At 48.9% G+C, this 16,354-nt stretch overlaps 1 protein-coding gene across 5 annotated transcripts in view; it reads left to right on the top strand.

Moving 5' to 3' along the window:
* Positions 1-16,354, top strand: part of B3GALT4 (beta-1,3-galactosyltransferase 4) — a 210,469-nt gene that overhangs the window by 173,609 nt on the left and 20,506 nt on the right. The window contains exon 1 of one of the 5 annotated variants that reach the window (XM_086920626.1): positions 13,585-13,784. The exons of the other annotated variants lie outside the window; for them this stretch is intronic. The gene's annotated coding sequence lies outside the window, so the exon portion shown is untranslated. Of the gene's footprint in view, positions 1-13,584; positions 13,785-16,354 lie in introns of those variants that run through there. 5 annotated transcript variants of the gene reach the window in all.

Below are 16,354 nucleotides of genomic sequence, written 5' to 3' on the forward strand. Positions count from 1 at the left end.
AGACAGAGAGAGAGAGAAACAGACAGAGAGAGAGATGAAAGGGGTAAGGAGAGAGCAGGGGAGAGACCAGAGAGAGATAGGAGGGAGACGGAGCAGAGTGCGGCCGCTTTGAGAAGGGAGGGGGCGTTTGAAAATTTGTGCCCAGGTTGTTTTTGCTTTAAGGTTGGATCTGACCTTGTACAAGGTCACCTGGTGCTCAGGTGAAGCGCCAGTGCGCACAAGTCCCGCGATAAAAAACACAGGCCGCAAAAAACACAATAAAAAAATAGAAAGTAAGCATTGGCATAGCCAATAGGTCTCGCATTTGGGACCTTATAAGTATTTAATTAGGAAAGTGTCAACCGGTACATTTGCACCGAGTCATTAAAAAATAGGAAACATTAAAGCTGCCGTATGAGCGTGCAATGACGTGTCAGTCACATGTGTAAACAAGTTATGCATACAATTGCAGTGATGTGTACTTACTACAGTCTGTGATGGGTGGAGCTAAATACGTGGTGTAGGAGTGAAGCCAGGGTTAGCAAATAGTGTCAGTGTTGAACACGTTAGCTCGGTACACTCTGCCACACCCCTCTCGCCCCTGTCTCCCGGATGCACTCAGACATCTGACTCCTAATTTGACAATACGATGGAAGTTGGCTCCTAAGAAGAGACTGAACGATTGAAAGCTGAGTGCAGGATACCGCTGAAAGCCCGAAACCGGTCCCAGGATGCTTGTTTCCTGTCCTGGGAGGACCTTGCCAGGCAGTTCGGACTGGACTGTTCCCATGAGGCACAGGGTAAAGACTGATTTGCATATGGCTGGGTTCAAACTGGAATGGCATGGTGATAAAATAAACAATGGATTTAGGCCCAGATCTCTGTACTTGGGTGAATGTATGACAGTGTTCTACATTCTGTCCATCAACTATTGTTTTTGCGAGTGCAGGATACCTGCTCAGTGCGCAAGGGCAGGCCCAGCTGTCACGAGACAGGGATCAGGCATCATCAACAAGAGTGTGAGAAGGACTGAAGTAGCACAGAAGACACACAGCGCTAGAGAGGGAAGGGAGCGTGACACACCAGCAGCAGGAGAGCACAAGGAGCGGGCGGTGACAGGCTATCTAAGCAGCAGAGACAGCCGCACAACGAAAACGGGTGATAGCACAAAAAGAGGCGGTCGTGGGCACAGGCAGGGTGGATTTTGAGCCAGGGCAGTGCGAGACCAAGACCGACTGGTCAAAGAAGAACAGACAGTTGTTGTGAATGTATCTAGGACCCTAATTAAGACATTCCCGATTTATGCCCTTATGTGGTTATAACAAATCATGTCCTTATAAAGGCATAAGAATCATATCCATATTTAGTCATAGCCAATGCAGTCCAAATACGGCTAGGCTACTCCCATAGACTCCTACAAAGTATGACGCGTTCTTTAAACAAACCAAGCCTCCAGGTGCCCGGGAAATTCCCCCTGCTTCTATTTTGATTTGTCCTAGAACTCCTGGAGTCCTGAAAGAACTGCCAGTTCTTAGTGACGTCTTATGTCCAACCTTACGTCAAACTCGCCACCTTCCAGGTATAAATATACCAACATCTGCCTTAAGCAACACACGGTGGTTTGGAGCAGATCGGCTATCTACTTGCCCGACGCCCAGCTGATGCGAGTGCCGAAGGAAGCCGACCCTCCCTGCTGACGCACTGAGAGAGACGCTGTCTTTTCTCCTGCCGAGAAATCCAGCTCCAGTGTTTCCCTGACACCGTCGCGGGTTGCTGGGAGATCGAGTCCTGAGAGAGAGATACAAGACCTCCTTCATTCTATACCCAATGTACGGGGTGATTAGACCCATAGAGAATTCTTGATTCAGATTCTTGGCAAAAACTGTAACTCATCTACTCCTTCCCACGTACTAGGCTTAGGTTAGGTACACCGGGGTAGGCATATCCTAGAAACTGGTGTATGACATTACAACGCATGCTTTTACCACACATGCCTTTACAACGCGGTTTTTACATCGCAAACATTTACAACGCATAGCGCTTTGGGGTGCTGGATAGTGAATAGTTTAATTTACTATTCCTACTCCAGTCCCCGTGGACACTAGGGAAGGTGTTGGATAGTAAATTAAACTTATTCCATAGCCTAGATCGCCCCCCAGCGCAATGCGTTTTAATGGTTTGCGTTGTAAAAGTTGCGTCGTAAAGGCACTGCTTTGTAAAAGTTGCGTTGTAAAGGATGTTTCCCCTTAGAAACACCAGTTGAGTACGTTTAGTCATTGTAAATGTAAATGTATGTAAATGTATTTGAGCTTATATAGCGCACAGCTACCCACAAAGGGTTTCCCGGCGCTTGCTTAGGGAACCCGTCCTGGTATTCCCCTGTGAGATAACCCCGGCAGGGTATCCACAAGGTGAAAGCCAGGCATCCCGCCGCGAGGGGCCGTTGTGGAGATTAAGCAAGCTATTGCCCAGAGTCGCAGAGTGTGAACCCGTGAGTCGAGAAGGCACCAGAGCGAGAATTATCGAGTCCGTGGAATTTTTGAGCCCAAGACCCGCCGAGGCGGGGAATTGAACCCTGGTCCAGGGCCAATCTCAGCTTCCGGGTCTGCCGCCTCTAACCCGTGAGTCACACTTCTCATTATTTTATCATTGTATGTATTTTATCCATTTTAAGTATCCTATGGCTTAGAAACCATATAAATGCTTTTACAGTATTATTTCATAATACTCCTTTTACTGTACGCACTTTACTTTATGACAAGTATTGCAATTGTGGCAATTCATTTCTCTTGCATGAGAAAGAAGACTGCTCAATAAATAACCCTTTTATTGAAAACGCCCGTCTCTCTATTTCTCTGCATTTCTGGTGAAACGAAGCATGCACGATTGATTGAGTAAAATAGCTATCTAATGTTTCCGCGACTCTGGAGATATACTCCTTATTCTGAAGGGAGCAAAGTTGTCATGTTTTTTGCGGTTGTCAGAAGCTAATCCCTTCTTGTGTATTCGGGAAAGCTAAACACCTTCTTGTTTACTCGAGAAACTTTCTAGTGACCTCTGAGCTAGCTAGCACACACAATTAAGTCTAACATATTCAATAGAGACCTAGTCGACCTCAGTCCTACGTCTAAACTATTGTTTATGTTATTCCAATGCGCAGAGCCTATTAGGAATATAGGAACTACACTACACAGTAACAGGCAGAGATGACTGAGCCAATCCAAGTTATACAGTACAGGCAGTCACTAACGGAAGGCTTTTGGGTTCATAAAGTCTTTTGCTGCTTTCTTCTCTTTTTAGTGCGGTAAATTACGGGAGGGCCGGCGCTTTGTTCATAGATGAACGGTAAAATGCACTTTTAACTTCACGCAAACCTTCACTTAGTAAACAAGTTCACATCGGAACAAGGCCGTGAGTGGTGCACGCGCCACAGCGAGCGATCTGTTTTCAATTATCGTGCAGCATCTGTGCTCAGTAATTGAAAACAGATGTGGGCGGTGCAGGTAATCGCAAGCGGTAAACAACCTTTACAACAAAACTTTTACAACGCACTAATATTACGACGCAACTTTTACAACGCAAACCATTACAACGCATTGCGCTGGGGGGCGCTCTAGGATAGGGAATAGGTTTAATGTACTATCCAACACCTTCCCTACTGTCCACGGGGACTGGAGTTGGAATAGTAAATTAAACTATTCACTATGCAGCGCCCCAAAGCACTATGCGTTGTAAAGGCATGCGTTGTAAAAACTGCGTTGTAAAGGCATGCGTGGTAAAAGCATGCGTTGTAACGTCATACATCCATCGCAAGCAATAGGCCGTGGGCGGAGCAAAGGCGGGACATGCACCCGCCTTTGCCCAATTGCGTGCTGTCCTTCTCAGAAAGACGCACGCAAAGGCGAATAGTATGTGAACGAAAACAAACCACTTGCACAAGCGTGTGGTGAGCTTTCGAAAGCCCTTTTACTGTTTACATAAAGTCTCTCCAGAGCAGCGCATGCGCGCTGCTAAAGGGTCGACCTAACAACTGGAAAAAATGTTGCGAGCACACTCTCTTGCAAGAAAGGAGAACAAACTCTGGGCCAGATGTAGGAGCCCAAATACCGGTCGGTAACGGCCGAATTCGGCCGTTACCGACCGGTATTTGGGATGTAGGGGCATCATTTTACAGATTCGGTAAATTTACCGAATCAGTAAATTTACCGATTCTGTAAAATACTGAATCGGTAATTTTACCGATTCGGTAAAACCCAGATGTAGGTGGGACTCTTCTGAGTCCCAAAGGCCTTTCAGATTCGGTATTTTACCACCCAATCCAATTGGGTGGTAAAATACCAAATCCTGGTGTGCATGCACATGTATGCATGCACACCTGTGCCATGTGACAGACAGACATGCCCTTAGGGCATGTCTGTGTGCCACATGGCACACATGCCTGTATTTGGGGTGCTAGAGGGTGTCAAAGTGACACCCCCTGCACCCTTGCAGGATTCAGTATTTACGGTAATACCCATTGATTCCTATGGGCTTCAATTCCCATAGGAATCAATGGGCATTACCGAATCGGTATTTACAGAATCTGTAAATACCGAATCTTAACGATTCGGTATTTACAGAATCTGTAATACCTACATCTCCCCCCTTCATATTTACCGACTCTTAAATACCGAATCGGTAAAATTCGGTATTTCAGAGTCGGTAAATATGAATTACCTACATCTGGCCCTTGGTCTGCTGATTGAACAGTGTAATAGATTAACAAGTGAGTGCAGTGAGCTCCGTAGGCACTGGTGCAGCTGCACCTGTTGCACCACCCATAGCCACACCCCTTTACAGAAGGATGGATCACTGAAATAATATCGAGGGACAAAATATCGACTTGCCAAAATATCGTGGACAAAATATCGACAGTCAAAATATCGAGTTTGTATCTACAAACAGGTAAGTACAAAAATATCGAGTACAAAATATCGTTAACAATAATATAGATGTAAAAAATATCGACTTTATTAAAAACAGTGTTAAATTAAATTAATATTAAATTTTAATTACTAAAATATACTTAAAACTACTTAAATTAAATTATAATAATTAAATAATAAATGAAAATAATAAAAATAATTTTTTACAATCTTATTTGTTGACCCTGAACCCTAAAAATACCCCTTTACCCAAAAACCCAAAACTGACCCTGAACCCTAAAAATACCCCTTTACCCAAAAACCCAAAACTGACCCTGAACCCTAAAAATACCCCTTTACCCAAAAACTGAAAACTGACCCTGAACCCTAAAAATGCCCCTTTACCCAAAAACTGAAAACTGACCCTGAACCCTAAAAATACCCCTTTACCCAAGAACTGAAAACTGACCCTGAACCCTAAAAATAGCCCTTTACCCATGAACTAAAAACTGACCCTGAACCCTAAAAATACCCCTTTACCCATGAACTGAAAACTGACCCTGAACCCTAAAAATACCCCTTTACCCTAAAACTGAAAACTGACCCTGAACCCTAAAAATGCCCCTTTACCCAAAAACTGAAAACTGACCCTGAACCCCAAAAATACCCCTTTACCCTAAAACTGAAAACTGACTCTGAACCCTAAAAATGCTCCTTTACCCAAAATGTATCAATATTATTTAATTACCAATTAATTATTAATTAACAATAACAATAAAGTAAATATATTAGAACATTAGCTGTAATTATTTTAATAATTAATATTATTTTTTCCAAATTAATTACTTAAAAATAACACAAAATTATATATATTAAAAATGTACTCTAATTAATGTAATTAACTAATTACAATTAATTAATTAACAATTAATTACTAATACAAAATATGTTCAGAATTATATTAATTAATTAACTAATTAATATTAATTAATTATCAATTAATTATTAATTAAAAATATTAACAAACATATATTAATTAATTAATTATTATTAAATTACTTCCCACCCTATTCCCCTATAAACCCACAACCCGCTACAGAATTACATTACGCAATTATTATAAAACCAAAATTCATTTAATAAAATATTTTATAACATTAATACACACTATTCACACATATTATTACATAAAAATACAATATAAAATATTATATATTATTAAAAATTCGATATTTTTGCTATCTATATTTTATACAGTCGATATTACTTCACTTACCTAAAAAACGATATTTTTGTAGTCGATATTATGTCCAGTCGATATTTTGTCCAGTCTATATTTATAACTCGATATTATGTCCAGTCGATATTTTGGAGTCGATATTTTGTCTGTACACCCAGAAGGATTCCAGGGCAGTGTCTTGTGCGCAAGCACAAGGAGCCTACGTCACGTGCAGACATGTCACGCACAGTGAGCATAACAGAAAGGTTATAAATATCACAATCACCCAACCCCCAACCCCCCCCCCCCTTCCATCCCCCCACCTGGCTCTCACTCCAGGCAGTAGTGCAATTACACCAGCACAGGCCCCAAGAAGAGCACGCTGCACCTCATCACACATGACGTCAAGACGCTGCCACAGTGAGACCAGACTAACAACACGCACCATCCAGGCAAGTACAACAATATAAAACTCCAGCGTTCAAGCCCACTCACCTCACAGCGCTATACAAAGATAGCAATATATGACAAGACAGGAGCACCCCCTAGTCGTCACTCACAAAACTAAACACTTCCCACGTGTCACATGGGTCACGGGCCATGGGCCACGCGCACGAGCCATGGGCCACGCGCACGAGCCACCAGACATATGCACAAGCCACTGGCCACGCGCACGAGCCACTGGCCACGCACACGAGCCACTGGCTACGCGCACGAGCCATGGGCACGAGCCACTGGCCACGTGCACGAGCCATGGGCCACGCGCACGAGCCATGGGCCACACTGACGAGCAATGGGTCACACTGACGAGCCATGGGTCACATTGACAAGCCATGGGACACACACACGAGCCATGGGCCACGCACAGGAGCCATGGGTCACACTGACGAGCCATGGCCCACACGCACACGAGCCATGGGCCACACGAGCCATGGGCCACACGAGCCATGGGCCACACTCGCACGAGCCATGGGCCACACGCGCACGAGCCATGGGCCACGTGCACAAACCATGGGACACGCACACGAGCCATGGGCCTCGCGCACAAGCTATGGGTCACACTGATGAGCCACGGGCCACATGCACACAAGCCATGGGCCACGCGCACGAGCCATGGGCCACGCGGGAAACAACCTTTACAACGCAACTTTTACAACGCACTACCATTACAACAAAACTTTTACGACGCAACATTCATTACACCACATGCCATTACAACGCAGTCATTACAACGCATACCATTACAACACATAGTACCCTTACACTATCCAACACTTACCCTACTGTTGCACCCCCTGGAGTTAGAATAGTAATTTTTACCCCTACACTATCCAATACTTACCATACATGCGTTGTAATGGTATGCATTGTAATGGTATGCGTTGTAAAGGTAACATGCGTTGTAATGGAATGCGTTGTAAAGGTAGTTTTTAAAAATTCTTTGTAATGGCATGTGTTGTAATGGAATGCGTTGTAATGGATGTTGCGTTGTAAAATATGTGTTGTAAAGGTATGCGTTGTAAAAGTATGCGTTGTAATGTCATACATCCGGCCACGAGCCATGGGCCATACACACGAGCCATGGGCCACGCGCACGAGCCATGGGCCATGGGCCATGGGCCATGGGCCATCGGCCACGCGCACGAGCCATAGGCCACGGGCACGAGCCATGGGCCACGAGTACGAGCCATTGGCCACACATACGAGCAATGGGCCACGCGTACGAGCCATGGGCCACGCACACATGCTGTGGGTCACACTGATGAGCCAACGTGCACACAAGCCATGGGCCACCCGCACCAGCCATGGGCCACGCACACAAGTTGTGGGTCACAGTGACGAGCCATGGGCCATGCACACACGAGCCATGGGCCACGCGCACGAGCAATGGGCCACGCGCACGGGCCACGCTCATGAGCCACGGGTCACGCACACGAGCCACGGGCCACGCACACCAGCCATGGGCCACACACATGAGCCACGGGCCACACACACGAGCCACGGGCCCCACACAGGAGCCCTGGGCCACGCACACGAGCCATGGGCCACGCACACAAGCTGTGGGTCACACTGACGAGTCATGGGCCACGCGCACACGAGCCATGGACAACGTGTACGAGCCATGGGCCACACACACGAGCCACGGGCCACACTGGCGAGCCATGGCTCATGCGCACGAGCCATGGGCTACTCTCACAATAGGATAAAGCTCCTGTGTTCTGTCCCTCTTTCTTCAATGCGCTCAAGCAGAGCAGTCTATAGAGGACAAGGGCCGGTGCTCCCCATGGGCAGGGAGGGTGCTGCCCAAAGCCCCACAGCCTGAGGGCCAAGGCTCCATCTCTCCTCTGCCCACACTCCCCCGTTTCAGGCTGAGAGAACCAGGAGAGCCCCCCTCCCGTGTCCCTGGGCCTTGCAGAGCGCTATCACGGCTCTGAGGCTAAGGCAGGGGCATGCTGGGGACCCCCTCCCCGCCATCTTGCAACAACGGATGATGGCTGCGAGGCTCAAGAGACCCCTCCTTGCGGTCTCGCAGCGTTTCGATCATGGCTTCGAGGCTCACGGGAGGGGACCCCCTCCCGGTGGTCTCGCAGCGCTGGAGTATGATGGGGTGGGGAGGCCCACCTAGGCCTCAAGGCGCTGCACACTTGCTCCAAGACCCAGAGGAGGGGTCCCCTTCCTGCACCTCCCAGCAGTGGTGTAGCGCTGAGGTCTTTCTGGAACGCTCCGCTGTGATGTAGCGCTGCATGATCCAGGGGCGGAGGCCTCGCAGCGCTGCATAGAGCTCAGTTCTTTCCATCCTGCTGCTCTTGGGGGGCCGGGCTCTGCGGAGTGGGGGCGAAGCCTGCAGAATAATCCGCATCCTTTGATCCGAGGCTCTTGCCCCTGTGTTACCTTTCACGTGATTGGTGAAGCAATGTATGAGTGCCTCGAATGATTTCTAGGGACTTCTTTTTTTTTGCTGTTTCTAAGGATGGCGAGCGGGGGGAGGGGTGGGGCAGCCCCGCCCTGGCACCGGGCACAGCCGGGGTGGACCGGTGCGAGGGCCCGGCCTCTATTTACAAGGCAGCTGGAAGGAACCGCTGGCAGCCCGGGGGTGGCCTTCACGGGGACTTGAGCAAAGCAGCTCCTCGAGAGGCGGAAAGGGAGAGCGGAGAATGAAGCGGCCCCAACCCGGCTGGCCTCCGCCCCAACCCGGCTGGCCTCCGCCCTGGCGGCTTTACATTCAGAGCACAGCTCTGGCACCGGTCTTCTCCTTGATTTTCCAACGTTTTTCACTACCCCCCCACCCCCCTACGTTTTTCGAATGCTTTCTCCTCTTTTCCCTCATTTTTCGCTGCTTTCTCCTTGTTTTTAACCCATTTTTCGCTGCTTTCTCCTTGTTTTTAACTCATTGTTTGCTGCCTTCTCCTTGCATTTCCCTCGTTCTCGCTGGTTTCTCCTTGTTTTTCCCTCATTGCAACGGAATGAACGGATCACCTCGCAGCAGCTGGCAACGGCAGCGCCTTGAGGCCCTCGCAGGTGTTCTTCCGCGCTTTATAAATCCAGACTGATTGAACTTGGAAAACCACAATTGCAACACAGGGCTATTTGTTTTAATCCCCACAGCTTTCGCTCTATACCTTCGTGTTAAAGAGCCGAGGGGCCAGATATAGCATAGGGCTCTGTGATGAAAACCCAAGTCATTGTTGATAGCTCCCATATAACCATCTTCTTGGTGAATCCAGATGTGTGCTAAGTGTCCTGCGAAGTGATAATGGAATGCTGGCCGCCATACTGAAGAGAGACTCGGGCATAGAGTGGGTTTTAGGACTTAGGGCCAGATGTAGGTAATTCCGATTTACCGACTCTTAAATACCGAATTATACCGATTCGGTATTTAAGAGCCGGTAAATCGGAAGGGGGCAGATGTAGATAATTCATATTTCAGAATTACCGAATCTGTATGATTCGGTATTTACCGATTCAATAAATACCGAATCGGTATTGCCCATTGATTCCTATGGGCCTTGAAGCCCATAGGAATCAATAGGAAATACCGATTCGGTATTTACCGAATCGGTAAATACCGAATCCTGCAAGGGTGCAGGGGGTGTCACTTTGATACCCTCTAGCACCCCAAGTACAGGCTTGTGTGACATGTGGCACACATACATGCCCTAAGGGCATGTCTGTGTGTCACATGGCACAGGTTTACATGCACAGATGTGCATGTACACCTGAATTCGGTATTTTACCACCCAATTGGATTGGGTGGTAAAATACCGAATTCTGAAGGCCTGTAAACAGTGCTACCTACGTCTGGGTTGTACCGAATCGGTATAATTACCGATTCGGTATTTTACAGAATCAGTAAATTTACCGAATCAGTAAATTTACTGATTCTGTAAAATAATGGCCCCTACATCTCAAAAACTAATTACCGGTCGGTAACGGCCGAAATCGGCCGTTACCGACCGGTAATTGTCGACCTACATCTGGCCCTTAGTGACTGAGGGGCCAGGGGTTTATTCTGGTCACTGACCGCTCTCAGCAAAGAACAGGCGCTTCGAGGCCATCCTCCGGGCCTTACAGTGCTGGACCATGTGTGTGAGCCCAGCGTAAAGAGTCCCTCCCCGGGGTCTCGCAGTGCTGGGTCACAGGTTTGAGCTCCAGCGGAGACAGTCCCTCCCCAGGGTCTCGCAGTGCTGGGTCACCGGTGTGAGTTCCAGCAGAGACCGTCCCTCCCTGGGGTCTTGCAGTGCTGGGTCACCGGTGTGAGCTCCAGGGGAGACAGTCCCTCCCCAGGGTCTCGCGATGCTGGGTCACCGGTGTGAGCTCCAGCAGAGACAGTCCCTCCCCGGGGTCTCGCAGTGCTGGGTCACGGGTGTGAGTCCCAGTGGAGACAGTCCCTCCCCAGGGTCTTCCAGTGCTGGGTCACCGGTGTAAGCTCCAGCAGAGACCGTCCCTCCCCAGGGTCTCGCAGTGCTGGGTCACCGGTGTGAGCTCCAGCGGAGACAGTCCCTCCCCAGGGTCTTGCAGTGCTGGGTCAAGGGTGCGAGCTCCAGCGGAGACAGTCCCTCCCCATGGTCTCGCAGTGCTGGGTCACCGGTGTGAGATCCAGCGGAGACAGTCCCTCCCCGGGGTCTCGCAGTGCTGGGTCACTGGTGTGAGTTCCAGTGGAGACAGTCCCTCCCTGTGGTCTCGCATGGGTGTGAGGCCTGATGGAGGGCTGTTGCTCTATTGAGCCGCAAAAACTTTTACAGCGTTTTATATAGTGCGAACTAGAGCTCTTTACATTGCACCAGTTGAGGTGTTATGTTGAGGACACACATACATTTTTTTTTTGTTAGGCACAGGGAGATTAAGTGATTTGCCCACAATCACAGTATGTTCAGCGTCATTGCCGAGACTCGAACCCAGTTCCCCAAATTCGAGGTTGAGCGCCCTAGCTTTTAGGCCAACTCCTCTCCAGCACTGTGAACCCAAGTAAGGGGGTGTTTTAAGGTTGGATTTTATTACTTTTGAAGTTCAAAGAATCCTTTTGAGGTCTTGCCTGCGTTGCAGCTCATGCGCTGCTCACCTTGGCGAGATCTATGGTCGTTGACTTTGTGGCCTGCTTCTTTGGAAGCGGGGTTTGTGTCCACCCTGTCTCCCTAAGGCCCGCCCACCCAGAATGGAAATTTAGCTCGCGCACGCACGGTGTCTCTTCCAGACATGCGTGTTTATATTTGCAGCTCGCTTTCACTTAAGGTGAAAGCGCGATGCATATATAAACAAGCGGCATACACGCGCGATGATATGCACGCGCACGGCGTCTCTTCCATCTTGTTTTTTCTGCTGGTGATTTTGAACTCGCTCCCCTTGTCTAGCTGTTTGCATGCCCATGTCCGTAGACGCCTGGGGAGGAGCGTGCTCCGTTAAAAGGTTTCTTTCTTGGCACTGCCGCCATGCAGGAGCCAGGGGACGTGAGTACGCTGAACTCGCCTGCGCCGGGCCGGCCAGCTCGCTAACTTCTCCCCCTGCTACAGCAGGTCAGGTCTGTCAGGTGCGCCAAGGAAATAATGTCTCCAATTACAGGAATGGAGCTCTGGACCGACTGAAGTGGTGTGCCGTTAACCCTTGGTGCGCCGGAGGGGTCGCTGTAGCGTGCAGTACTGTACCTCTCAGGACGGGAGCCCGGTCCAGCAATGCTGGCAGACGCCCAAGAAGAAGGCTTCTCGCAGACTATGCAGCGACGCTTCCCGGCATCCGTCTCCCTGGGAAACCTCCTCTCGCATCTTCTTATGGTGCTAGCTTAGTTCCTCACAAAATATGCTGTAAACGCTGCAGGGGTGACACCTGTTTCAAACTAGCAAAGTGGCCGGCTTCTTGAGGGGCATATGTGTGCCATTCTTTATGCTGTAGAAATTCTCCTAGGCCAGCGGAATTTTGCAGTCTATACCTTCCCTTCGCTTATCACTGAAAAAAGCTTACAGTAATGTCTTACAAAGACATTTAATGTTTTTATGTGTTTTATACAGCGTGAACTAGACCCAAAGGTATCAGAGCACTTTTACATGAGAACCAATTAGGTTACAGACGAACAAATTAATTTCCTGTTAGACACGGGAGGTAAGTAATTTGCACAGAATCACAGGATGTTGAGGGTCCCTGCCAAGACTCGAACCCAGTCCTCAGCTTCAAGGTCAACCGCCTTGACCATTAGACCACATCCTCTCCCCTTTTATCTGTTTGTTACAATCAGTACTTGAAATAGAACAATAGAAGTGCAGGTACACTGTGACAGAGTACCTGCACTTCTATTTTTTATTTCAAGCACTGATTGTAAGAAAAAGATATGAGCTTGGTACTCTGTAACGGAGTAAAATACACAGGATGATGGATGGAATGTTGCACAATGGCAAAACATGCACCCCCAGTCACAGATCTGGGTTTAATCCATTGTTATTTTGCTCACCACACCACCCCAGTTCAGGCATGGCCATATGCAAATCAGTCTGACCCTGTGCTTCATGGAAACAGTCCAGCCCGAACTGCCAAGCCATGTCTTTCCTAGACCGGAATCAAGCATCCTAGGACCGGTTTCTGGCTATCAGCCGTCTTCAGCCTGGATAGCTTGACTCCAGTGGCGTAGAGAGCACGGGACTCACGTCTGGGCATACCCTTCCCACATAGGGTGAACAGCAAAACACACAAGATGATGGACGGAATGTTGCACAATGGCAAAACATGCACCCCCAGTCACAGACCTGGGTTCAATCCATCGTTGTTTTGCTCTGTACCTGCTTGTTAAGGAGGTTCTTGCCCGAGGAATTTTTATAAAGCTGGGTGTAGATCAATCGTCCTGTATAGAATTCACAACGCAGCGGGGCTGGCAAAGCTGTGCCTGGCACTCCCTGTGGAAACATTGACGAATGTGTGTGTGGGGGGGGAGGGGGTGGCGGGGGGGGATGAGGGGAGGGTGAAGGTGGTGGGAATCTCTCCTGAACTCATCCCTCGAGCGGTTCAGACGCAGGCAGAGGAGTGAAGAGACCTGCCGTGCCCGGCGGCTGGCACAGGAGCCTCCTCGCACCTGGTCCCGGCTCCACTCTGACGCCACCTGTTTTCCTTGGCAGACGACCAAGAAGGGAGGCGCAGGGATGGAAGAGGGGACGTTCGCGCAGGTTTGGCGGGAATGCTGGTGGCTTTCCTCCTGGCTCCGGGTATGTTGTGGGGAGAATGGGTTCCCAGGTTTGCCCAACGCCCACTGGGGCAACGGGCTCGAGTCCCCCCAGCCCTCGCACCCCTGGCCCGGGCAGCTCAGCAGCGACGACGCACCCAGCTCTGCAGCTGGTGTGTGCCCGGGCAGCAGTGACCAGGGGGCCTCGGTGCCCCCTCCAAAGTATTCATTGAAGTGCTTAGAACAAGAAGAGAAACGGAGTGCCCAGGGGGCTGGGGCAGAAATGTGTCTGAAAAGACAACATGTTCTACAACTATCATGTTAGCCTTTCGCCCTCATACATTAAATATACATGCAAGTTCAAGTCATCTGCGGGAAATGCGTGATTTATGTCACGAGTTAATGCCGTCACTGCAGATGTCTGGATATATCACGAGACAGTCGACTGAACCCTGGCTGGTGCAGCGGAAATAGTGGCGTCTATTTATAGCGCTCCGAGAGCCCCAGCCTGAGACTGAAAGCGCTCTAAATATGCGAGTCATTCTTGTAATATTGAGTTGCACTCAGCGTAAGCTAGGCTGCCACATCAGGAACAGAGATCTTTGGGACTGATGTCCAAAGCCATTTTGGGGTTACAAAGTTTGGGGTTCGCAAAAAGACAGGGTTTGTGACTCTACTAAATGGCATTTTTATTGTGATTCGCTAAGAGGTTATTTACATCGCAAAATGGACTCAGAGAAAGGGAACACATCCGTGATCGAAGAGGCGTCTTTAGCGCGTTCATTCCAAATAGTGATTCCTTATAAAATGTGTCCGTGCGCTTCAACCGCAATCCAGGCGCACATCTGGGACAAGTCACAGGTTCCTGAGCTGGGTGTGACGTGTTTACAATTGTAAATGTAATAACAATGGGGCATATTATCAAGGGGGTTTATCTCCGCTTTTTTGGCTTTAAAAGCCAAGAAAGCAGAGATAAAATTATCTCCCTATTACCTAGCTGTCGCTAACACCAGTTAGCGACAGCTAGTAGGAGATAGCGACCATCTTGGGTCCCACTTTGCATGTCAGTGATATTTATCACTAATGACATGCAAAGTGGGCGTGCCAAGATGTTAGTGACTGAAAACAGTCGCTAACATCGCTATCTCCTATTACCAACATTTGGAGATATTCGTGCTAAGCGCGAATATCTCCAAATGCTAACACCTGCCCTGAGCAGTTCTTAGCCATGTTATCCAATGGGAGGTGGATAACATGGCTAAGAGCATTAGCTCAGTAATGCATGAAAAATATCGCTGACTTTTCAGCGATATTCATGCTTTGCGGCGATTTTTACCGCATTTGCATTAAACCTTGGTAATACCAAGGTTTATTTGCGGTACAAATCGCCGGAGCTCAGCGGTAAATTTTTGTCTCTAACCAAGCAATAGCGATAATTATCGCTATATCTTGGTAATATGCCCCAATGTTTGCTGGGGGTAGTGGTCCGGAGGATTACTGAAACTCTCAACCAAGCGGAAAAAATACACGTTTCATATCTAAATCCAGTCCATTTCCTTCAAGAAACCAGCACTGGCAAAGCCAATAGGGTTTCACCTCTCGGTTTTGTTAGTGTATTTTAGACGTTACACAGCAGCGCTAGTTGCTGTACAGCGTGCCTTGAGGTTAACAAAAAGTGCTGTAACATGGTCAAGGCAGTGAGTGTCATAGTGCTTTTGAAAAAACTTTAAACTATCTTGTGTGTGGGCTTGGAGTTCACTCAGACAGAGCTCCCTGGCAAACCCATTCCAGTAGCTTCGTCCGCACAGCACCATCTTTAGAGTACACCTGGGTGCCAGAAATGGACCACGGTGGTCACGGTAATCCAAGGACAAGCAGGACTGGGAGGGCATCCTTTTTGGAAGCCTGCTGTGTCTGTGCCCAATATTGGCCTAAATCCCCTATAGAGTTACGTGGGTGGTACATGGGCGTTACTTAGCACCAAGGGTGCGTTACGTGGGTGGTGCATGGGCGTTGCCATGCGTTACTTAGCACCAAGGGTGCGTTACGTGGGTGGTGCATGGGCGTTGCCATGCGATACTTAGCACCAAGGGTGCGTTACGTGGGTGGTACATGGGCGTTGCCATGCGTTACTTAGCACCAAGGGTGCGTTACGTGGGTGGTACACGGGCGTTGGCATGCGATACTTAGCACCAAGGGTGCGTTACGTGGGTGGTACACGGGCGTTGCCATGCGATACTTAGCACCAAGGGTGCGTTACGTGGGTGGTACACGGGCGTTGCCATGCGTTACTTAGCACCAAGGGTGCGTTACGTGGGTGGTACACGGGCGTTGCCATGCGATACTTAGCACCAAGGGTGCGTTACGTGGGTGGTACATGGGCGTTGCCATGCGATACTTAGCACCAAGGGTGCGTTACGTGGGTGGTACATGGGCGTTGCCATGCGTTACTTAGCACCAAGGGTGCGTTACGTGGGTGGTACACGGGCGTTGCCATGCGTTACTTAGCACCAAGGGTGCGTTACGTGGGTGGTACACGGGCGTTGCCATGCGATACTTAGCACCAAGGGTGCGTTACGTGGGTGGTACACGGGCGTTGCCATGCGTTACTTA

The sequence above is a fragment of the Lissotriton vulgaris genome, chromosome 5, assembly GCF_964263255.1.
Source record: "Lissotriton vulgaris chromosome 5, aLisVul1.2, whole genome shotgun sequence".
NCBI classification, from domain to species: Eukaryota; Metazoa; Chordata; class Amphibia; order Caudata; family Salamandridae; genus Lissotriton; species Lissotriton vulgaris.